Source organism: Tamandua tetradactyla, chromosome 3 (genome assembly GCF_023851605.1).
Source record: "Tamandua tetradactyla isolate mTamTet1 chromosome 3, mTamTet1.pri, whole genome shotgun sequence".
Lineage (NCBI taxonomy): Eukaryota > Metazoa > Chordata > Mammalia > Pilosa > Myrmecophagidae > Tamandua > Tamandua tetradactyla.
In genome coordinates this window covers 7,847,967-7,873,538 of record NC_135329.1, presented here as the reverse complement: position 1 = coordinate 7,873,538, position 25,572 = coordinate 7,847,967, and the positions used below count along the sequence as shown (strand labels likewise).

Below are 25,572 nucleotides of genomic sequence, written 5' to 3'. Positions count from 1 at the left end.
GCTAAACAAACTGTGGTATATACATACGATGGAATATTATGCAGCTTCAAGACAGGATAAACTTATGAAGCATGTAATAACATGGATGGACCTAGAGAATATTATGCTGAGTGAGTCCAGCCAAAAACTAAAGCACAAATACTGTATGGTCCCACTGATGTGAACGGACATTCGAGAATAAACTTGAAATATGTCATTGGTAACAGAGTCCAGCAGGAGTTAGAAACAGGGTAAGATAATGGGTAATTGAAACTGAAGGGATACAGACTGTGCAACAGGACTAGATACAAAAACTCAAAAATGGACAGCACAATAATACCTAATTGTAAAGTAATCATGTTAAAACACTGAATGAAGCTGCATCTGAGCTATAGGGTTTTTTTTGTTTGTTTTTTACTATTATTACTACTTTTATTTCTTTTCTCTATATTAACATTTTATATCTTTTTCTGTTGTGTTGCTAGTTCCTCTAAACCGATGCAAATGTACTAAGAAACGATGATCATGCATCTATGTGATGATGTTAAGAATTACTGAGTGCATATGTAGAATGGTATGATTTCTAAATGTTGTGTTAATTTCTTTTTTTTTTCTTTTCGTTAATAAAAAAAAAAAAAAGTTGAACAACTTGGCCAACACACTAAGACAAACAAAAGATAACAAACAGTAAGAGAAACAAAAGAAAGAAAAAGATGAGAAGGGTTTTTATAAGGAGAGATATAAAGTTAACACAGCACAGACTCGAGCAAGAATGTCTGGATTAAAAAAGCTAGCGAGCTCTTCGGCAAGTTACATTTTTCAGTGACTCAATTTCATTAAAGGTATGAGGAAGATGATAATATATCTACTTCACTGGAATTCTGTGAGGATCAATGAGTTAAAATCCATACCATGCTTAGAATAGCCTGCTAAATAGTAAACATTACATAATAAAACTGTCCTTTGCAGACAATATGCTTTTCTTTGCAGAACATCCAACACACTCAAAATTTTAGAAATAAGCATTCAGTAGTTACTAAACAGATGTAATTCAATTGTATTCTTATAAGCCAACAAAGAGAAAAAACCCTTGCTTAAACAATGATTAACTCATAGTCAATCTTATATCATCCCCAACCACAGCCTCCTGATAATAATGAAGGTGCTCCCAGACATACGTACCTCGAAAAGATAAGAGCTCTTTTTAAATTTAACTAAAATATTACTACCACACCCAGAAATTAACAATAATTCCTTAACATCAAATAACTATCAAGTTCAATGATTATTTCATAAGTGTTTATTAAAATCTGAATCCAAATAAAGTCCAAGCATCATTATTAATCTATGAATTTCCCCTCCACTTCTCTTTTTTTTCCCTTACAATTTATTACTGAAGAAAGCAAGTCATGTGTCCTAAGGAGTTTCCCACAGTTCAGATTTTGAGACTGCAGCTCCAACGTAGCATTTAATATGTTTCTCTACCTCCTCTGTTTCCTCTAAACTGGTCATCATACCTAGAGGATTGATCAGATTCAGGCTCAAGTTCAATTTTTTGGCAAGGTTACTTCATAGGTAGTACTGTGAGCTTCCATTAAGAGAAAACTAATGTCTGGTTGCATTTTTTTTTTTTCTATAATGTTAGCAGCCACTGATGATCTTTGTTTAGGTCCAATAATTCATTATAAAATGATGATATTCTACTCTATCACTCCTTATTCATTTATTAACTAGAATACTTGAGAGAAAAGAAACTTCTCTTCTCAACTATTTGGGTGCCCTGAAATACAGTTTGTATTGGACAGCTTGATAGTTTCCCTTCATTTATTAATTGTTAAAATAATGTGTTGGTACTCTTTGAGACCAAAGGAAGAAAGGTTTATTTGATCCAGAACTGAAATTTTCTGAAGTGCATAATCTAATTCAACCTATCTGAACAACTATTTGAACAAGTGAAACACAGGAAGCCCAGAATAAGAAAAGAGGTCTTTAATCCTGTATAAATTATTATAATGCCTGAAACATCCTAGAGTATAAAGCAGATTATCAAAAAGTATTTGCAATGTCCCCATAGGGAAGGGAGAAAGACTATGGAACTATCTTACCATCAGGAAATTCCCTGACACTGTGCCAAACATTTCAGACATCCAAATCAATAGGCCAAGCCCTTGATCATGAGGCTTACTCTTGTGAAGCTTATGTAGGTAGCAGAGAAGCTTAGACTACCCAAAGGCATGCCTAAGAATTACTTCTGGAGGATGTCTGCTGCTGCTCGAGATGTGGCCCTACTCTCTCTAAGCCCAACTCTGCAAGCGAAATCATTGCCCTCCCCCCTATATAGGACATGACATACAGGGGTGAATGCCTCCCTCGTGGCGTGGGAAATGACTCCCAGGGATGAATCCAGACCTGGCACCATAGGATCAATAATTACATCCTGACCAAAAGGGGGAAATCAAGTGTAATTAACAAAGCATCAGTGGCAGAGAGAGTTCAAACGGAGTCGAGAGGCTATTCTGGAGGTTGCTCATATGCAATCTTCAGGTAGACCTTGCTACCTATCATAACCTGCCAACCCCCAACCAGGACCATTCCAGCCAATTCTAAAGGACATCTAGGGCAATATATAAGAGTCCACAAGGGTTCCAGGCACTAGAGTAACTTTTCCGAAACCTACAACCTCCAGTGGGTCCCTGGTGCAGATAAGTCCTGAAACCTAGCCCAGCCTCTCCAGAACATCAGATAGTTCCATCTCCCTACCCCATATTACTGACAGACCCTTCCAATATCAAAAATTTAGAATTGCAATAGCCAAAACAACCCCAAAGAGAGATATGGAAAGATCAAAGGTGATGATGGAATTATACATAGAAGATAGGATTTAACAAATGAATATGAATGCTGAATCATTGAAATTGATATCTCTTTTAGTCTCCAGTATTTTAGACCAGCTAGAAGTAAAAACTTAAAATTGTGGAATTGTAACTCATGCCAAAGTCTGAAACATGTTCTACAACTACTTGTGGTGCTGCGCTTTGAAATTTATAGCTTTTTTGTATGTTATTGTTCACAAAAAAAGAAGGAAAAAAAAGTCGATTGTGATGATGAAAAAGTATTTAAGCCCTCTAGCCGCCTATATTCTGGAGCAGCTAGAAGGAAAACTTTGAGAGGATCATATGGCAGCCCATGACAAACTCAGATCTATCTGTAATCACTTTTTCAAGAATGCTTTGAAAACTATTGCTTTTTTATTTCTTTGCTTTGTATATATGCTATACTATACAATAAAAAAGTTAAAAAATAATAATAATGTATTGGTTCCTTATCATATTTCATAGAAAATTAATGAGATGTTTTAAATATCTTTATGAATTCACAATTTAACCATATTTGATGAGTTTCAATGTACTGAGGTTATCCTTATTGATGCTCAAATTGCCTCATCTTTGGTCAGGAGGAGCACATCTCATTAAGTTCCTGAGTGGTTCTGATATAACCATATCAGCACTTGGTGACTTCTTTGCTAGATGTTCAAGGCCCCAGGCCTGGAATCAGTTTAAGCCTTAAGCCAAGTTCTATATTCAGCTGGTTACTTTATTATTCTTTATTTTTACTAAATTTAAAAATCCTAATTATTAATTATAAGTCATTTGTTGTCATACAGGTCTGGATATTGAGAATGAACATGAATCAAAATATCTTAGCAAAATTTCTCACTGAAATCTACTTACTACATCTCACTGAACCCAAAACAAGCATATTTCACTCAAAACTGGAAAGTTAAATGCTCCAACTTGAGAGATCAGAGCAAAAAGATTACTAATCTCTGTGCTTGCATTTTGGTTCTAGAAAGCATTTCTTCATTTTCTATTCTGAAATTGGGATGTGATTTGTAAATATACACAATAAAAATTCACCACTTTTTGGCTTTGATAAATGAAAAGAATCATAAAGTGTAGGAAATGGTCAAACTCTTAGAGACCAAATTAATTTGTACCATAACTAAGACTTTTACAAAATCCTCATACCTTATACTTAACCTTAAAACTCATGATATTGTAAACATGAATTCATAAGTTCAGGCTTTTCAAAATACCAAAGTTCCTAAGTTATATCCCTGAGCAATCCCCCTGAAATCACAGAAAGGGTAGTAACAGTGGTAAAGAAATATCTCTTTATCTCATTTCACTAAAATCAAACATAGAAACATGTAATCCTTTTTCCCTACACAGTCAGCATATATTACTGTGGGAAGCAGAATCTTATACTTGCTTTCTTCTTCTTTGTTTTTTTATAAAACTCTGAAAAGACATGGCTTTTAGTGGCCAAAAACTGCTCACAATCACAATTTGCACTATTTTCTGTGACATTTAAATCACATTACTAAATACCAACTCTTTTGTCTGAATATATAGGACTTGAATTGATACCCTAGTGCATCCTCTTTTACTCACAAAGCAAGTACACCTTTTCCTGCATCTCAAATTGCTGGTGCTTTTGTGAGAAGGGAACCCAGTGTAACTTTTCAAGATTACAATGACTTAAAAAATCAACAACAAAAATTTAAAACCTCTTGTCCTGCAGTGTGGATTTTTCAGTAATAAACAGGTTAACATACCTATATCAAGTGCGTGCACATCAGTGCTTTCATCCAACTGAAAAGCAAAATATCTGCTGGCATGTGTACACGATCGTAATTGCTTTTGCAGATGGTATGTCTCTGATAAGGGATTTTTGCCAAAAGCTCACTTTACTTTCTCTCCAAGCATAATATTTGTCATTAACGTTGAAACTGGTTTTACAAGCTTCTCAGTAGTAGTGCAAGTTGACCTGTATTTTGCTATGAGAATAACTCCAAATGATGCTTCTGCAGTGTGGTCTACAGGTCTTTAGCTGTAGAGGTCTTTAGCAATGGCATTAATTAATTTCAACTGGAAAGCATTATTGCAGGTTATTTCACATACTTACTTCATTTATTCATTACAATCTAAAATTTAAGTATTATAGAAAAGAAAACTAAGACAGAAAGACTAATTCAATTCCCAAAAGAAGCACAGAAGGCCGAAGAGCCAAAGCTGTGTTCTTTCCATCATACCACAGAAAACTATAGCAAGGCACCAGAGAAAGCCCATTCCCTTAATATAACTTGCTTAAATATGTTCTGAAATGTTTTTCTTAAGTGCAATCAAAATATTTTTAAAGGTACCTTTTTCATTTAATGCAAACTGTAATCCAAGACATAATAAAATCCTGCAAATGTTCTAGGGTCATAACTCAAGTACTAATTTTGTGCTTTGATTTCCCTAAAACAACCAAATCCTACAATCTCAAAATCTGTACTTGTCTCCAAAAAAAAAAAATTACATGAAAATATTGTCACATATAAAATACTGAGCAAATACAAAACTTCTGACCACAGACTTGTGCAATTTTCAGTTTTCTTCACTTTCAAAAGGAAAAAGGACAAATTTTAATAGGGCATATCACTGCAAAAGCTTCCAAGAGTAGAGATGTAAGAAACTGATGAATTAGAAATTTATAATTTAAGAATTTAAGTAATCTATTTTAGTTTATGTGACACCGTTACAAGTAGTAGCATAAACAGTTAACAACCACAATTAATCAGCAAATTCAACTGATCAGAGTTCCCTATTTCCTATCTTTACTTTCCTGAGGTTTCAATTTAGAACTTAACTATATTATTTAAGAAAAGAGATTCTAAATTCTCATTTTGTAACTGTGCTTATTTTATTGCTTTTAAATTATTCCAGATGAGTGTATTTAGTCTTCCTAATCCCACAGTAAACATTTTCAGGGAACGACGTCTCCAATTTCATTTTTAACTCTTCCTACATATCTAGAGTTATTCTGGCCAAAGCTTGGGCATTCATCCAATGTTGTAAAATAAAAGTAAGAATGAAAGACATATCTAATAATTTAAGCAAAATGTTTTGTTTGTTTTTTTGTTTTTTTGGGGGGGTGCATGGTCCGGGAATCAAACGCAGGTCTCCTGGATGGAAGGTGAGCATTCTATTGCTGAACCACCCATGCACCCAGTAAAATGGTTTTGATAAGACAAATTATATATTTAATCACCATTATCATCTGATTCAAAATAACACAAAAAATCTTTAGAAAAGTGCATTACATCCTCTAGCTTCCAGAGAAGTTTTAAACATTCTCATCAGAGCAACCTCATTCTTTTTCTACAGGTCCTTCATTTGAAGCGACTTTTCGGCAGAAAATGCCTCAAAAATACCATCCCCTTTTCAGTGATGTTCTGTCTATTTTAACTGAGGCAGTCTTAGGAATGTCCAATAATATGAATTCTTACTATTTTGGAATGGATTGCCTTACATATCCTTTTTCTGAACAGAATGTAATAAGAAGTCTATCAATAAGTGATAATTGTTCTCAAATTGCACCATCTCTGTATTCTAGCAAAATATTAATTTACAAACCTCTGTATTATATCCAGAGAAATCAATCAACTTTGGCCTATTCTATAAAGTGAATATCTTTTCATACTTTCTACCTATTTGGAAAAAAAATTAAAATAAAAAATATTTTGTTTTTAAATAAGCACTTAGTTAATTCTGCCATGTTTGGAATTTATGTGTATTATAGAAAATCAGAGAGGATTATTTTTATTTTCTGTTGCTACTACATTTCTTTCTTTGTTTTCAATCGTTTTATATAGTATTTAAAGTAGGGATCCACTTACTTTGGAAGTGTCACTTGATTCTTTGATTATATATCTCGTTTTTCTGGTCCAAGCAAAACTAATCTATCTGATCCCCCAAATCCTACAAGAACAGTCTATGGGAAGTCAAAGTGAAAAGAAAAGCCTTAAAAATCAGTTTGAGAGAAAAGGTTTCCAAATCAAACTGAAGGGCAATCGCTAAGCTCTCCAGTATTACATTGCGGCCTCCAAGGCTAAATTCAGTTGTTCATCTCAGAGGGTCATAATATAAATAATTATTAAATTGACATTTTTTATTCAAATTTTTCAAATACCGATAGTTCACTGAGTCTTAATCTACACTCAGTTTATTCCTTATACTTGACATGCTTCTTATGCTTGACATACTTTTCTAATTCTAAAGAACACTTTCACTTAAAATATTGATCTTTTCTGAGCTTTTTGGTGGGGGGAGAAAGAACAGATGGGGTAAGGTTGAACTTTTCTCTAAAAGCCAACCATTCGAATGTATGAGAACTTACAAACTTATGGAACCTATATAGATAGAAATCAATATTATAAAATGATAGGCAAGGAGTCAAATTAAAGTAAAATTATAGTTCAAATACCTTACAATAAGCAGAAATTTCAAATGTTGGTGTCTTCATTTGGAAGCAAAGATTCCTACTGCATGATCTTGCCTGATGGTCCTTGATTTTATCATCAGAGTCCGTTCCAGTTATATTCCCATTAGTATGACTATATCTACAGTAGGAAAAGGAAGACACACTTAGTTCACTGAAAAATCACAAATATTAGGTATACATTGTTTCCCTGTAAGCATAGAAAGATTCCAATACAGATGCTTTAGTTGTTCAAGAACTGCCAATTCCCATTCTTGTCACTTCTGTAAGTTAAAAAGGGGGGGAGGGAGGAATTAAAATTTTTCTTCATTAAGCACAGGTAAAACAGATCCACACATAGAGTTGGTAAGAGGTAATTAGTTTAGATCCTCCAAGGAGGTCCCCAGCAAATTGGGATTTGCATTACTGTTTAGTAAAGAATGAGGTCTCAAAAGAAAGGTCTGGTCTTTGCCGAGGGTAACCTTGGGATTTACTAAGTGATAGCAGTGTCTTTGTTATTCATGGTGGCCTATACCTGATGGGTTATGACTCAGAGTGGGGCTGGCCACACCTATAGTCTTAGGATGGGGGCTGCCCAGGCCAGAACAAACCACCAGGTGATTATAGGTTTGAGGCTTTGAACCAGGTAATATGGGTCTGACTTCAGGGAGAGGAGAGATTGGAGCTGGAGATCAAATTCAACCGTGTGGGTATTGATTCAATCAACTGCGCCTACCCAATGAAATTCCAATTAAAAACTCTGGACATTGGAGCTTGAATGAGCTTCTCTGGTAGATAATACACATCCATGTGCCTAAAAGGTGACTCTACAAGGAGAGGTCTCTGGAAGCTTCATGTCTCAGACCCTCCCAGACCTCTCCCTATGCTTCACTTCTGGCTTCTTATTTGTATCCTTTTTCGCTATAAGAAAACTATAGTGCCCTTCTGAGTTCTGTGATTTGTTCAAGCAAATTATCAAACCTGAGAGCAAAATGGAAACCCCTGAAATTTGTAACCAAGCTGATCAGATGTGAGGATGGCCCTGGGAACCGCAGAACTTGCAGGTGTTGCCAGAAGTAAGGTCAATCATGTGGAAGATTGTGTCCTTAACCTGTAAAGTCTGCACTGACCGTAGGTAACTAATGTCAGAATTGTACTGCAGTACCCTGAAGGGGTAAGGGTCCAGTAACCATGAGCTCACTTATCACAACTACCAAAGTCATCACAGTAGCAATATTCAGTTCTAGGTAATGTGGAATAATAGGAAATAGAATTCCCAGCAGAAGATAACTCTATGATAAGGAAGCTCCCACTCATGGCTACCATTCATTCCTGGATCACTGGCAGTGGGATATTACAAACAGGATTTTACTAAACTAAGGGTAATACTTAATCCTACTCTACTTCAAAGCTAACTCCAAATAGTGAGGACTTTGCAGACATCAGAGACTTTTTAAAAATGAGAGCCTTACTGGCTTTCACTATTTAAAGCCTAATTGCCTTAAATACCCACTACCATTAAGCTGCTCACTAATACTCTCTTTAGATCACAAAGAAAGACAGTGGGCCAGGCTCCTGAAACAATCATTACCAAAGGTCTGTTCAGGAATCTTGGGCTAGTTAATTACACCTGTGACTCTTCCAAGCATAAACCATTCTGGCCAGCTACCCTCTCTCCTATGTTCATAGCCACACTGCTCTTAAGGCCTTCTCACCTACCCCATTTGTTACCCCACACTGTTCTTCCTTTCAACCATTTCCACAGAGTCCTCTGGAAGCTCTCTTACATTATAAAACAATTCACTTACACATCCTCAACCTCATCACCAAACATTCCTTTTAACTGGTGGCATTAAATCTGACTCTCAAAAAGAAGAGTGAAGGGTAAGGTGGTGGGAATTAACCTCTCCACAGTAACACTTCCAGACCTTAACTCACTGGCCTTTAATACTGATTTAATTTTTAGGTGGTGAGATTTGGCCATCATTGCCTTTGTCATTTATTATTTCTCTACTAAGAAATTTATCTCCCCTTTATAACAGCAGATATCTACTCTGATTTTCACTTTCTTCCCAATTAATTTTTTGAATATTTCAATCTTATGTATGGAATGAGATTTGGCTCTAAACTGTATTCCCAATTACCAACCAGTTTTCCTAACAACATTTTTACCACCTCTTACTTTATAAAGTTTCTTCTTAAATATTTGTTTGTCAGTAAGATCAGTCTCTGGTTTATAATCTGTTTAAATAAAGTAATTGCTTTTTTGTAATGTTTTAATTTGTGATAAGAATAACTTTAGTATTCTAATCTCCTTATAGTTCTTGACAATAAATACATTTAACCAGTTTCCATGGATATTCCTGGTGACTCCATGAGTAAGAAACAGTTTCCCTTCCCATTGGGAGTCCTGTGTATTTCTGCCGTAGTTGTTGCCTATACACGGTGTTTCTTTCTGCTTTCTATAATCGTCCACACTTTCACTGGGCCTATAACTAAAACCTTCCTCATTGTCCTAGAAATGACATCTTTTTTTATAGATTTCTTCAACTGGAAAAAGATTCATAAGATCTTGCCCTCTACAATTTTCCACACTTTGTATTTACTTTATCATTATTTATCATGATAAGTAAATCAGGTTTGTGCAAAATAAAGATACCTCACACATGGTTTTCATTTCACAGGCCAACAATTGTGATCACCTCTGAAATATTTTTCATATCTTCTAAAATCCAGTTATGTTCATTATTAATTTAATTTTTGAATACATACTACATTCACATGGTTCAAAAAATTGAAATGATGTAAAAAGGAACATATATCTGAAAAGCCTCATTCATACGGCATCCGCATGAGGTCCACTTTGCCCTTGCTTATGGATAGGTCATCCCTTCAATTAGTGTTTGTATATCCTTCCAGTGACTGCAAATACATGTAAATGAAAATATCCTTTCATTCCTCCTGCCTTCTTAACAAAACATTCACAGTTGTGCAGCCTCTTTTTTTTTCACTTAGTATAACCTAGAGACTTTTCCATGTTTGGATATGAGGAGTTTCTTTTTTGTTTTCTAAAACTCCATTGTATTTCATTTTATGGCTATATCCTATTTATGTAATCAATACCCTATTTTAAAGAATCAGGTTCTATGAACTGAAACCTTACTTCTGAAAAAAATTTAGGTCAAAAGCAGCAACTGTATAAACTAAACAGCACCAGGACTTACATGGAGTAATTTCACAAATTTTCATTCCATTAATAAATAAAGGTTTATAACCTTATCTTTCACCTCAGGTTTACTCTATGACCCTATCTAAAATCTACCAACCATCAGTCACAAATGGAAGTAGAAAAATAGGTCCCAGGGGGAGAGGCCTCGAAATCAAAGCTGCCCAATATCACTAAGGGTTTCCACAGGCACAAAAAAAATGAAAGAAATGTTCCATTCTGCTTGTTGGGATCAGGAAAAGTTTCTGGGAGGAAGTGGTTCCTTGGATTCAATCCTGAAGAAGTGTTCAAGATGCAGATGAAGGGAAGGAAAATATTAATGAGGGATCAGCATAAACAAAAATTTGAAATACACATTGTCAAGAAATCTTAAATAGTTCCACTTTTGTTTTGAATGCTGAAAGCCACTAAGGAATGCCATCCCCACCCTAATGAGAAAAGACCAGATCTATAAAAATCAGAAGTTCCCTTGGATCAAAGTGTCAAGGTCACAAGGCAACCAAGTAAACTCACATCCAAAGAGTGACAGGCCTTCCAAGAAGAAACCATTTCACTTTTGGAAAGCCACAAGAAAAGCGACCACCATACACAACTATTAAGACAAAATCATCTCAAATTTTAACAAATTTTTAAAAGCCAAATGTGGTCTTTGGAATAGTTGGAAACTCTAGACACAAAGGGAGTTTCCACTCACTTGAACGCTCTCTTCCTCATGCCTTGACTGGGTGCTCGTGGGAAGGAGTAGAGATGGGGCTGGGAACCCAAGGGAGCCCTGCACATTGGGGCAAGCGTCTCCGAGGTGACAAGGACATCTGAAGCCTCACTACCGCAAAAAATGCAAGTCACTAGTAGAAAACAGAAAACCATCTTGCCCCTGGGTCCAGGCAAAAATCCACTGATTCAGGAGAGAACAGAAGCAAACAAGCCTCTCCCTTCTGCGGAAGGGTTAGAAAACACTGTCAGCCCCAGGACATAGGCAAAGATACTGCTGCTGGGACAGGGGTAGAAGCAAAAAATCTCTGCCACATGGGTGGTAGGGAAAAACGCTATGGACAAAGGTTCCTGTACCAACACCAAGATGAGATCTACCACTACCGGAGGGTCAAGATACCCCTGCCCAGGACCAACCACAAATACATGGCAGGGTCTGGTTGTCACAGGGAAGAAAGGGCAAGTCTGGGGGGAAAATGGTGATAAGCACCGATGCCCAGGAGCACAGCACTTATGATGAACATCAGAGAATTCCACCCTGCCCCACCACACGCTTAACACCAAGTAACAAGCAAAAACAGTCTATCACTGGAAGAGGGTCAAGAATATGAAAAGAAATCCTTCTGCTGGCAACTATACACGAGCTGCTAAAAGATGAGGGTGGTATAGGAACACAATCCCGTAGTGCCACACATTACACTTCAAACAAATGGGGTCAGCAGCCAACTGCGTAAAATGTGGGAAGCCTGTGGTGTACTGAAGGTAAGGATGGCACAAAGCCCACTAGCTCAACTCTTACTAGAATAAGTCACTGAACTCCCAATACAGACAGCCTGAAAAAAAAAGGAGAAGGCTATTACCTCAGTTTCTCCTGTTCTTCTGCACACAATAAAGAGTATTATATAAAAAATAATGAGACATCCAAATGGCAAGAAAAAAACAAAACAATGTCAAGTGATAAAGCAATCAACAGAATGAAAATCAGATAGGATTCAGTTGTTGAAACTATCAACATGAATTTTAAAATAACCATAAATAGTATGCTAAAAGAACTATTACAAAAGGTGGACAACATGCATGAACAAGTGGAGAATTTCAGTAGAAAAATGTGAAGTTTTAAAAAGATTAAAACAGAAAAGTTAGAAACAAAATATAGTACAGAAACGAATTCATTCAACCATCTCAAGAGGAGACTGGACACAATTGAAGCAAGAATCAGTGAACTTGAAAACAATTCAATAGAAATAATCCAAAATTAACCCAAAGATAAAATGAGGGTGTGCAGATGGGGGTGGAAGATACAAATTGGGCATCTCAGAGCTATGGGATCATATAAAATAGGCCTAGCAGCCATATAATTGGAGTCCCAAAAGAAGACAAAAATAGTGGTCACAAGAAAGACATGAACAGATAGTGGGCAAGATTTTCCAAAATGAATCTGAAATAATAAACCAGATAAGTCACTGAACTCCCAATACAGACAGCCTGAAAGAAAAAGAAGGCTATTACCTCAGTTTCTCCTGTTCTTCTGTGCATAATAAAGAGTATTATATAAAAAATGATAAAGAATCATGAAAGATGATTAATTCAACATAACCAGGAAAAGGGGAAAAATAAATAACAATAAAAAAGATTAAAAAATAAAAGGCAACTAATGAGAGAAGATGGTAGATTTAAATCCAAACTTATTAATGATTATATTAAACATAAATAATCTAAATGACACAACTAAAAGGCAGAGATTATCAGAAGAGAAAAAAAGCAGGATCCAAATATACATTGTCTACAATGTGGTCATAGTGTTTACCAAGGATCTAATCTTTTAATTTTGTGTATGTTTTATTGTTATCTTCTTTACCTTGAATTTTAAAACTTGTAACCAGTTGAAGTTCTCATAGAAATTAGTCTTAAGTCTAAATTAGTTATGTCTTAAATAAAAATTATTACCTTTATTTAAAAGAAAGGATTTTGGCATAATAGGGGCCCTGCAAAATTTTTCTCTTTTTGTTGAAAATCACTGTGCCGGCTTGAAACTGTTGTGTACCCCAGAAAAGCCATGTTCTTTAACTGTGACTCAGTATTGTTGGGTGGAATCTTTTTTATTGAATTTTTCCTGAAGATATGACCCACCCAGTTGTGGGTAGGGCTTCTTGATTAGGTCGTTTCCATGGATATGCGTCTTCACCCCTTCAAGGTAGGGTTGCTTATTGGAGGATTTTAAGAGGGAACCATTTAGACAAAACTTCGGAGCTGACACAGATAAGAGACCTTTCTGGATGCAGAAGAAAACACCCCCAGGGAAGGTTTTTGAAAGGAGAAGCTGGGAGAGAGAGCTAGGGAAATGCCGTGTGCCTTCCTAGCTGACAGAGAAACGCTGAATGTCATTGGCCCTTTTTTGAGTCAAGATAACATCTCTGGATACCTTACTTTGGACGTTTTTATGGTCTTAGAACTGTAACCCTTTATAAAAGCCATCCCGTTTCTGTATATTGCATTCTGGCAGCATTTAACAAACTAAAGCAATCATTGTGAATTTATCTTGATTTACAAATAGACTATAAATGTTAGAGTTTGAATTCTAGCAAAACATCTTTGCTTGGTATTTTGGACTATAGTATGAGAATTTGCTGCTTCATTTTAGTTTCCTGATTTGAAAGACTCATTGACACAAGTATGTGGTTTTTGTTTGTTTTTTTGTTTTTTCAAACACAGATAAACAAAACCAAAAAATAAACAATAAAAAAAAGAAAAAAGGATGGAAAAGAAAGAAAAGACAGAATGGCTATATTAATATCAGATAAAGCAGACCTCAGAATAATTAATATTATCAGGGATAAAGAGGGGCATTACATAATTATAAAGAATCAATTCATTAAAAAGGCACTAATCTTAAATGTGTCCTCACCAAAAACACAGCTTCAAAATAAATTAAATTAAAAATTTATAGAACTGTATGGAAAAATAGACAAATCCACAATTATAGTGTAGCCTTCAATATTCCTCTGTCATGACTCAACAGAACAAGGATAGAAAATTACTACACTACAGAAGATCTGAAAATATTCTCAACTGACTTGACCTAACTGGACATTAATAAAACATTCTACACAACTAAAGCAGAAAATACTTTCTTTTCAAAGCCATTTGGAGCATACATCAAGATAGACCATACTCTGGGCCATAAAACAAACTTTAAGAAATTTAAAAGAATTAAAATCCCAATATTTCCCCTGATCAAAACAATTAAATTAGAATCAATATCTTAATGATAAAGTTACCAAACAGATGGAAGTAAAGTAACGCACTTCTAAATACTTCATGGATCAGAGAGTAAGGGGAGTTTAAAAAAAATTTTGAATTGAATGAAAATTAAAATAGCTAGAAGGAAAAATCTGACATGTGGGTATGGTAGCCCATGACAAACTCTGGGATCTGTCCTGTAACTACTTGTTGAAAAGAGCTTTGAAAACTATTGCTTTTTTCTTTCTTTGCTTTGTATATATGTTATACATACAATTTTAAAAGTTAGAAAAAAAAAAAGACTGCTATGAAAAGTAAAGACAAGCCACAAACTTGGAGAAACAAATATTTGAAAGGACTTGTTTCCAGAATATAAAGAACTCTTCAAAACAATAAGAAAATAACAATCCAATAAAAATAAAGGACAAAATCTGAATACTTCATGGCTTTTCTGGGGTTCACCAAAGATTCAAACTGGCACATTCCACCCTTTGGACCCCAAAAAGACATGTTCTTTTCAAAAGCAAAATACATTCATTCCATAACAATATCAGAAAGCCTTAAACCATTTCAGTAACAATACAAATAAAATACAAAGTTAGAAACAGTATAAAATCTCAACAAGTCAGTTACAGGCATGGTCTGTCCTGAGGCAAAATTCTCCTTTGGCTCTGGACCTATAAAACTCAAAACATGTTATTTACTGCCAACATATAAAAGAGGAACAGTCATGGGATACATACACCCATTTCCATAGGGAGGAAGGAACACAGGGGTCACCGGACCCATACAATTTCGAACACCTGCAGGGCAAAGACCATTAGATTTCAAAGTCTGAGAGTCATTTATCTTTGGGGCTTTAGAAAGCAGTAGTCCCACCCTTTCCAAAGGCCTACGCAGAGGCCTGCCTCTCCAGAACACAGCATTTTTCAAAAGTCAATTTTTAGATTAGGTAATACATGTATCTGGGACAAAGCACACTGTACAAGGTTATGGTGAGTAGTAATTTCCCACAGTCATGCAGCTGCCTTTCTTTTTACTGTGCACTCAGTTATGCTATGTGTATACTAGTACGTACTCAATTTTAAAAATACAAAGTGGTTACATAATATACACAGTTTTGTATCATGACATTTTTTACTTAATCTAAGAGCGCACTTCTTATCATTCCTTATAGAACTGCCTTACTCTTAAAAGATTTCAGGATATTATATTATTCAGACAGTTTCCAATATTTTGCCATTACTGACAATGTTGCAAAGAATATCATTGTACTCATTAAGTAGAATTACTGGGTCAAAACACATTTGCATTTTAAATTATGACAGCCAGCATTAGATTGTGCTCCACAAAGTTTATCTGTGTTTGAAAAAACAAAAAAACAAACAAAAACCACATACTTGTGTCAATGAGTCTTTCAAATCAGGAAACTAAAATGAAGCAGCAAATTCTCATACTATAGTCCAAAATACCAAGCAAAGATGTTTTGCTAGAATTCAAACTCTAACATTTATAGTCTATTTGTAAATCAAGATAAATTCACAATGATTGCTTTAGTTTGTTAAATGCTGCCAGAATGCAATATACAGAAACGGGATGGCTTTTATAAAGGGTTACAGTTCTAAGACCATAAAAACGTCCAAAGTAAGGTATCCAGAGATGTTATCTTGACTCAAAAAAGGGCCAATGACATTCAGCGTTTCTCTGTCAGCTAGGAAGGCACACGGCATTTCCCTAGCTCTCTCTCCCAGCTTCTCCTTTCAAAAACCTTCCCTGGGGGTGTTTTCTTCTGCATCCAGAAAGGTCTCTTATCTGTGTCAGCTCCGAAGTTTTGTCTAAATGGTTCCCTCTTAAAATCCTCCAATAAGCAACCCTACCTTGAAGGGGTGAAGACGCATATCCATGGAAACGACCTAATCAAGAAGCCCTACCCACAACTGGGTGGGTCATATCTTCAGGAAAAATTCAATAAAAAAGATTCCACCCAACAATACTGAGTCACAGTTAAAGAACATGGCTTTTCTGGGGTACACAACAGTTTCAAGCCGGCACAGTGATTTTCAACAAAAAGAGAAAAATTTTGCAGGGCCCCTATTATGCCAAAATCCTTTCTTTTAAATAAAGGTAATAATTTTTATTTAAGACATAACTAATTTAGACTTAAGACTAATTTCTATGAGAACTTCAACTGGTTACAAGTTTTAAAATTCAAGGTAAAGAAGATAACAATAAAACATACACAAAATTAAAAGATTAGATCCTTGGTAAACACTATGACCACAAACTATCCTCCAAAAACAGCTGCCATTGATTCCTTCCTTCCATGTGTGTACATGTCACTACCCCATCAAGAGATGGAGCATGTTTCCCAGTCCCTTGAATTCTGCCTGGTCCTTTGACTTGCTTTGACCTACAGGATATGGCATATCAATTAAATTAAAATAAATACAGGCATTTTACATGGGAGACAGAGACAAAATACTTTTGTTCTCCGAAGACAAACAAAAGCTAGATGAATGCATAATTAAGATACTCAAACTTTCTTACTCCAAATTTCAGAGTCCAGGAAGACCGGCAGCTTCCCCCCTTCTCCACCTTGGAAGCCAGGAGCCATGTAAGAAATCCAACTACCATGAAACCACCATGCTATGGAGAAGCAATATGCAGGAACACGAGGGCACCAAACACAGGAGTGAAACCTTCTTCCACTATTGGATGAACTGGATTCATCCAAAATATCAGCTGGGTGAATGACCCGTGATGCCACTGAGAGTAGAAGAATCCCCAGTCAAGCTCTGTTCAAATTTCTGACCCACAGAATTGTGAAAAATAATAATAGATCATTGCTATTTTAAGCCACCATGTTTAAGAATAATCTGAAATATGCCAACAGGTAACTGAAACAGAAACTTCCAGGCTCATAATATCAACAAATTATAAACATTTGTGTATTAAACTGGGTCTATGTTTTCCATGTTACAGATTTTCATTTTCTAACAAGAAATCATAAAAATTTTGTATTGTATGTACTTGTACAAAGAAGGATGAACCCACTGGACTATACTATCAAATATAAATTTTAGAGAGTATCATTCATGTATTTCCTCCAAACAGATTTTCTACAGACAGATGGCATATCAATTAAATTAAAATAAATACAGGCATTTTACATGGGAGACAGAGACAAAATACTTTTGTTCTCCGAAGACAAACAAAAGCTAGATGAATGCATAATTAAGATACTCATTAAACTTTCTTATACCTGTTGTCTTATTTTTGTCTTTGTTTATTTTATACTTTCCTGCTGCTCAGGAGACAGCAAATGTTCTCATTTCTGTCAGAACACTGTATTTGGCCAAGCTTCTCCTCAAAACTTTAAGTTTTCCTTTTGTATGCCACGCTTGGCATTTTTGACTAGGATACTCAGACTTGTTTGGGATGTTAAATGAGTGGTTTTGTTGGGTGTGTATATGTGTGTGTGTTTTTTTTTACATGGGCAGGCTCCAGTAATTGAACCCAGGTCTCTGGCTTGGCAGGCGAGAATTCTTGCCGCTTAGCCACTGTTGCACTGTCCTGAATGTGTTTTTAATATACACATATATACACACACATGAAGGCTCACAAATACAAAACACAATCTCATAGGAGAACACATGCAGTGAGACAAGGTAACTGGCAGGTATTCGAGGTGTATGTAGGTATGTAGGGTATGTTTGTGCATTTCTATGGCTGGATTCAAGCTGGAGGCAGGTTCCTGCGTTCATCCGGTTTCTCAGGATGAATTTGTGAATAATCAAAAACAAAATTCATGTTATGTTCAAATTGTTCTCTAGTATATCAATTAAATTGGAACAAATTCACGTTTTCTAACAAGCATTTAGCAAAACTGTATTTCTGCCTAATTTGGGTGTCCCATGAGACATTCAATCTAACATTTGAAAACATACTTATCACTTTCTTCCTTTCTCTCTTTTTCTTTTTTTATTTTTGTTTGTTTAACTAACTTGTTCCTGCCCTATGCTTGTATCTCAGTGGGTGATATCACTACAATCTGGGTTGACTTAGCCACAAGCCTGGATTTCACCTTCACCTCTTTCTTGCTCCCACCCCAACATCCGATGAGTTACATCTCATCCATGTACATCCTTAGCACATCTTGAATCTCTTACCTTTTGAACGTCCACTGCCACTGTGTTAATTCACGGTACCGTCCCTTCTCACCTCAGTTACTGCTTCAGCCTCCCAATTTTCAGAATTGGCCTTCTCTAGTTTCTTTTCTGCAGACACTTATATTTCCAAATTACAAGTTTGACCTCATCAGTTCCCTGTTTAGAACCTGTCCATGGCTCCACATTGACAGCAGGATAAAGTGTATTCTCCTTAATATGGTTTAAGCAATTTTTCATCCATCTCCCTTACTTCCCAGCCTGCTCTCTTGTAACCTCTGCCTTCACATTTAGCTTCTCAGCATATACTATTCTTTCTGTTTCTCCCCATCTTCATCCCACAATGTTGACTCTCAGGTCTTGTGTAGATAACCTTCCCTAAGGAATTCTTCCCTTATCCCTTGGTAAGATAAACCTCTCTTGTGTTCCTTTCTCTATCAAGGTATTTGTGGGAGAACTGCAATTCTCTGACTACCCATTACTCATTCCCTCAAAGGCAGGGCTGTGTTCTTGTTTGCTGTTGGATCCCTGGAACCTGACATCCAAACCAATATATAACAGTAATTCAATGAATGTCTATTGCAAGAGTGGATAAAGACAGCCAAATGTATACTTCAAACCCAGGCCAGGAGCCATTCAGATGCTCACTACACTGTTTATTCCATGCAAGTTTAACTTGGGCTACCCTAAGCTTGGTCAGAGGTTGGTTTGTCTGATGTAGAAAGCATGCATGTTTTGAATTCTTAGAGATATATTCAAATTGAAAGGGTGTCAGTGTCCTACTACTTCCAAAACCTCTGCTCAATGCTCTAGAGATCCTTAGCTTGCAAATCTGGTTACCTATATGGTAGCTTAACTTTATGCTCCTAGAAAAACATATGATGTAGTTTACTACAGCTTAATGAAACTTGAAAAATCATGTATTTCAATTACCTCATTTTAAAGATAAAGGAACTGACATTCGTGAAATTTTAGTTACTCATTTAACAGCAAAACTTTTGATGGCAGAGTTGGGATTAAAACCGAAGTCTTCCCGTTTCCACTTTAGAATTTCTGAGGCTGTTGCTTCTTTTCCACACCAAAGGTATTCTAAATAAATTTAAATTCTAAAGTTCTATTTCATACAGATTTTGAAATTGTATGCTGAAACATACAATATGTATGTTTTATGCTGAAAACTCCCTACCACACATCTTGTTACAGTCGTAAAATTATTGTAACTTAAAAAAGTAAATGCTAAAATTTGACTTTCTGGGGAGTTTCCATTAAATGGGTTTTTGATAGACACCCAAAAGCTTTCAGTTTGTGATTAAATATTATAACAACACACAGCATTCTTTCTTGGGTAATTTTTTTAGAAAGGTACAATGCTAGTATAATTTCTGAAACCCTGTTTAGAAATACCTCTTTTCCTTTGCAAGTGAATGGCAGTATGGCAAGGTATTGCACTCTCAGGTCACAACCCTTCTCCCTCACAACACTGTAGATAACTGCATCACTGTAATTTCTAAACACCAAGCCAGGGACCAATATTATCTGTTGATGAAGTTTTCATTAGTTCACAGGATGATTTTTTTAAAAAAATTTAAAAGGACAGCATTATTTGACCTGAAACAAAAATTATACAATTGTTTGTTTTGTATTTGATATCCTTATGTATTTAAAAAGTTTATGTCAATCCCCCAAATATTCTGCCAAAATATTACCAGTCCATAAATCAAAAGGTCTGGAATTCTCTGATATAGCATTTTTCATTAAATAGAAGACTGGATCCCAACCTTGATTATGTTTACTTTCAAGATCATTTAGTTTTCTTCTCTGAATATTTGTAGGATTTTCTCTACTTATCCTTGAACTTCAGAAACGTGACTACTATATTCACTATTCTTATTTATTATTTGGTGAGCTCTTTTAAAACAGCAAATCTTTCTTCAGTTTAGCAGTATTTTTAACACTTTCTGTGAATATTTCTTGATCATTTATATATCAGTTCATGGATAGCAATCTCTTAGAGCTATACTGTATTTTTTTCTGAAGATTTTCATATTTATCTTTCTACAATTTCAAAATATCATTGGAACTAGTCTTCTAATTCACTGATATGATTTTCTAGAGTACTTAGTCTAATTTTCACTATTATTCTTTATTTTACTTCAATATTAATGATTTTGTTTTCCAAGAAGTTTTCCCAATTTTCAGAAATCTCTTGTTCATGACAATTGCATCTTAAATCTCACTGTATCTAAGAACTGGAATGTTTTGTTTAAGTGTGGTTCAGTGCCATAACTATTTTAGAAAAGCCATCTGTTGTAAAAACTCAGATTACTCCTTCTTTGGAACTGACAAGTCTTATCTCTTATGATTTTTCTGTTTGCTTATACCTACAAGAGGGAGAGCTATGTTCTTCTAGAAACAGAAACTGAGAAAGGCAATCTTGAGGATTATTTAGATAAGTGTTAAAATATTTTTCAGGCAATGTCCCCTTTATGTCAGCTTTGGAAACCCAAAACCTCTTCTCTGCCTGCTAAGGCTGGGGTCAGTAGGTGCCTTAATCCAGTCAGAAGACTAGCCCTGTCTGTCAGTCAAGATGAGGTTTACCTGCACATGAACTAATACCCATGGCTTATAGAAAAGAAAGGCTTATTTTCCTCTCTTTTATAAAAGGTCTAGAGGCAGGTAGTTCAGAACAGATTGACAATTTCACAGTTTTCAAGGGCGCCCCTCAGTCTGCCTTTCATTCTGCAAGCCTTAGCCAATGGCATCAATGCTCAAAGTCATCTCATGGTCAAAAGATGATCTGCAAATTGAAAGACCACATCTCTATCCAGGGTAGAAGAAAGATGGAAGGGACAGGGGCTCCTTCTGAGAGTTTTCCCAGGAGTCCTATCCAAAGACTTCTGTTTTCAAACACTAGGAAATGAAGTTTAATAGCTGGGTACAAATGTACTCACAATATAGCTGCCCTGTTTCTAAGGAAAGGAAAACACATACTTGGTAGGCAACCAGCAATTTCAGACCCATTATTCTTCTCCCTCTTCTGAACAAGTTCCTAGGTTGTCAATGTCCCTCTTGATTATAATATTCAGAATTAAAATCATCACAGATATTACCTGTATGCTCAACAGGGTAGAAAAATTAACCCCTCCAATTATTATGTCTTGACTAATACTTGACTAAGTATTAGTCAAGACATAATACTTCAATTAATGCATTTTAAGGTTGCCCAAATTTTGCTAGCCGTCATATCAAACCCTGAATTGTCTAAAACTCACAATTTTTTTGGCAAGAACTATTCCAAGACAGACTTCCTCCATCCTATATTTGAGCAATTGATTTTCAAGGACTCTTAATTGAGCATCTTTAGTATTGAGCTGGTTTGAAGCTGTTCTGCACACTGAAAAGTCATGTTCTTGAACCCTCACTCAATATTGTTGAGTGGATCTTTTTGATTGGATTGTTTCCATGGAGATAAGACCCACTCAGTTGTGGGTGGGACCTCTGATTAGGTGGTTTCCACAGAAATTTGTCTCTACCTTTGAAGGTGGGGCCGCTTAATGGAGTCCTTTAAGCAGGAACCATTTGAAAAAAGATTTGGAGCCTACAGAGAGAGCCAACACGAGACCCAGATGTTTGGAGATGCAGAAAGTAAATGCTCCAGAGGAAGCTGTTTGAAACCAGAAGTCAAAGACCCCAGCAGATGCCAGCCACATGCCTTCCCAAAGCTGACAGAGGTGTTCTGTACCCATCAGCCTTTTTTAAGTCAAGGTATCTTTCCTTGGATGCCTTAGTTTGGACACTTTTATAGCCTTAGAACTGTAAATTTGCTACTTAAATTCCCTTTGTAAAAGTCATTCCAGTTCTGGTATATTGCATTCCAGCAGCTTTAACAAACCAAAACAAGTATGATACTCTGGTCAAGTTAAAGATACAAAAAGAATATAATCCAGGGCCTTGAAAGACCTGTGCTATCAATTACCTAAGGAGATAGAACACATAGAAATAAAAATATATGAACAAAAGTGTAAGATATCATATGAAATTTTTCAGATAAAGAAAAGAGAAAACAAGTGCTATAAAATGTAGCATTGAGGGAAAAGTTTGAGGCTGAAATGGAAAGAGGTGAAAAGTTAGAAGAGAATGAAAGAAAACACTTAACGATGGAAAAAGGTAAGAAACTAGTATAGAAAAAGAAACTGAAGAGAGACTAGAGAAGAAAATAGGACTAATGGAACAATATCTTTCCTTCCGAGCCTTCATCCCACCAAATCCCACTCCCAGATCTCTCACTCCTCTACAAACTTAAATGTCTCCAAAATCTATGTTCACAGTTTCCACCACTTGACCCACTGCAATCTGGTTATAGTTCCATCAATCCATTGAAGCTAATTCTGTTTAGGTCACTTCTTATTTTCCAAATCATTTCTCAGACTTTATTTACCCTTTGGCAATTGGTATTTTTGACCACTCCCTTACTTCTTTGGTTCCCATGACACTACTCTTAGCTTACCGCTTTCTTATTCTTCCAATCATTTTCCCTACCTTGCCTGTGCTGGCTCCTCTTCTTCCACATACCCCTCAAATGGTAGTGCTCATCTTATCTCACAATCTACATATTCTTCCTGAGCAACCTCATCCATAAGCATGAGATCCACAACCATCTTCACCTACATATGATTTCCAAATCTTGCTCACGTCCAAACATTTGTGTTCCAAACCATATCTCACTAGTCTAACAGACTATAACACTTCTCTACCTCCTTATCCCAGAGGCACCTCAGTCTCAACATATCCAAGTGACAGCAGTATGCCCCACTCCCACGCCCCAAATATCTGCTTTTACTCTTGAATTTGCTACCATGGTTTCTGGAAATATTACCTCTCCACTCAACCAATCAAGAAACCTGGGAATATTCTAGATTACCTTTTCCCACTACTGCCCACACCTAATCATTCTTATTAATTCTACATTTTTAACTTGTCAGGTGTTCATTTCTCTAATTCTGCCCCTACTGCTCCTACTTTAATTCAGGATTGTGCTGGTTTGAAAGGAAGTATGCCCCCTAAGAAAAGCCATGTTTTAATATAAATCCCATTTCATAAAGGTAGAATAATCCCTATTCAAAACTGTATATTTGAAACTGTAATGAGATCATCTCCCTGGTTGATGTGATTTAGTCAAGAACGGTTGTTAAACTGGATTAGGGGATGACATGTCTCCACCCATTTGAGTGGGTCTTGATTGGTTTACTGGAGTCCTATAAAAGAAGAAACATTTTGGAGAAAGAGATTCAGAGACAGCAGAACAATGTAGCCATGAGATGCTGAGAGTCCACTGAGCCAGCGGCCTTTGGAGACGAAGAAGGGAAATGCCTCCCGGGGAGCTTCATGAAACAGGAAGCCAGGAGAGAAAGCTAGCAGATGACGCTGTATTCACCATGTGCCCTTCAACCGAGAGAGAAGCCCTGACTGTGTCTGCCATGTGACTTCTCACTTGAGAGAGAGACCCTGAACTTCATCGGCCTTCTTGAACCAAGGTATCTTTCCCTGGATGCCTTTGATTGGACATTTCTATAGACTTGTTTTAATTGGGACATTTTCTCGGTCTTAGAACTATAAACTAGCAACTCATTAAATTCCCCTTTTAAAAAGCCATTCTGTTTCTGGTATATTGCATTCCAGCAGCTAGCAAACTAGAACAAGGATCTTATCATATCACTAGATCACCAGAAAGAGCCAGGTCTTCCTGCTTCCAATCACGCAACCATTCGGATCCCTCCTCCACTGGCATCAAAACGACTTCTCTACTTCAACTATATTATACATTTCCTAGATCTCTGACTCTTTTTAATAACTGCCTATTTTTGTTTTATGCCACTTTGTGTAAGCATATAATAAATTTCCAAACTAAAGTTAGGAAATTATTAGCTAAAATACTTTAAAACTTTGTTCTAGAAACTTTTTTCTAATTTTTATTCTAGTAACATACATACATACAACCTAAAATGTCACCCTTTAATCACACCCAGATATATCATTCAATTGTTGTTAATTATATTCACCATGCTGTGCTACATTTACAGATGTGGTTTCCAAATATTTTCGCCCATTCTGAAGGTTATCTTTTTACTTTCATGAAGAAATCCTTTGATGCAAAAAAGATTTTAATGTTGCAGTCCCATTTATCTATTTTTTATTTTGTTGCATGTGTTCTTGGTGTAAAGCCTAATAAACTATTGCTGAACACAAGGTCTGGAGGATGATTCTATATACGGTTTTCTTCTAGGAGTTTTATAGTCCTAGGTTCTTTTTCTCGTTTTTTTTCTTTGCACGGGCAGGCACCAGTAATCAAACCTGGGTCTCCAGCATGGCAGGCGAGAACTCTGCCTACTGAGCCACCATAACCCGCCCAGTCCTAGGTTCTTATATTTAAGCTTTTGATTCATTTTTAGTTAATTTTTCCATAGTAATTTTAAACTTGACCTTAAGTCATTTTGTTTCTTGATTTTCTTTCATGGTGTTGGTTTTCCTGAAAATTTGGAGATTCCAATCTTCGTATATGAAATTCTGTTACACTCTGCTAGCTTCTTTGGGGAGAGGGAAGGACACTCATTTTATCCAGCTTTCAGTAGAAGTGGAGCAGGGGAAGGACATGCCACCAAAAGGGGTACCCTCAGTGCCTGGTCTCCTGGGCATGCTAATGGATAGTTTGGTACTTCCCTATCTCAAAGACCCAGGCTCATACATGCCTTTTGCTTGGCCCAAATAGATATCAGAACGTACAGGGATCAGACAAGCTCAGCTGCATTAGTAAGGCTAATGAATTACCTAATTACTCCAGATGACTTCTGCTTCCCGTTTCCCCCACCTCTGTTATGGGCCCTTTAATGTTATCTGCTGGACCTCCTATGAACTTTCAGGAATTCTTCAGTTTCTGACCCACTGAAG

General features: G+C 36.2%; 1 protein-coding gene across 15 annotated transcripts in view; it reads right to left on the bottom strand.

Annotated features, from left to right (window-relative positions):
* Positions 1-25,572, bottom strand: part of NCOA1 (nuclear receptor coactivator 1) — a 478,179-nt gene that overhangs the window by 223,023 nt on the left and 229,584 nt on the right. For 13 of the 15 annotated variants that reach the window (XM_077152272.1, XM_077152270.1, XM_077152273.1 and 10 more), the window contains one exon: positions 7,291-7,426. The gene's annotated coding sequence lies outside the window, so the exon portion shown is untranslated. Of the gene's footprint in view, positions 1-4,597; positions 6,799-7,290; positions 7,427-25,572 lie in introns of all 15 variants that reach the window. The other 2 variants (XM_077152268.1, XM_077152269.1) reach the window with 1 other exon arrangement.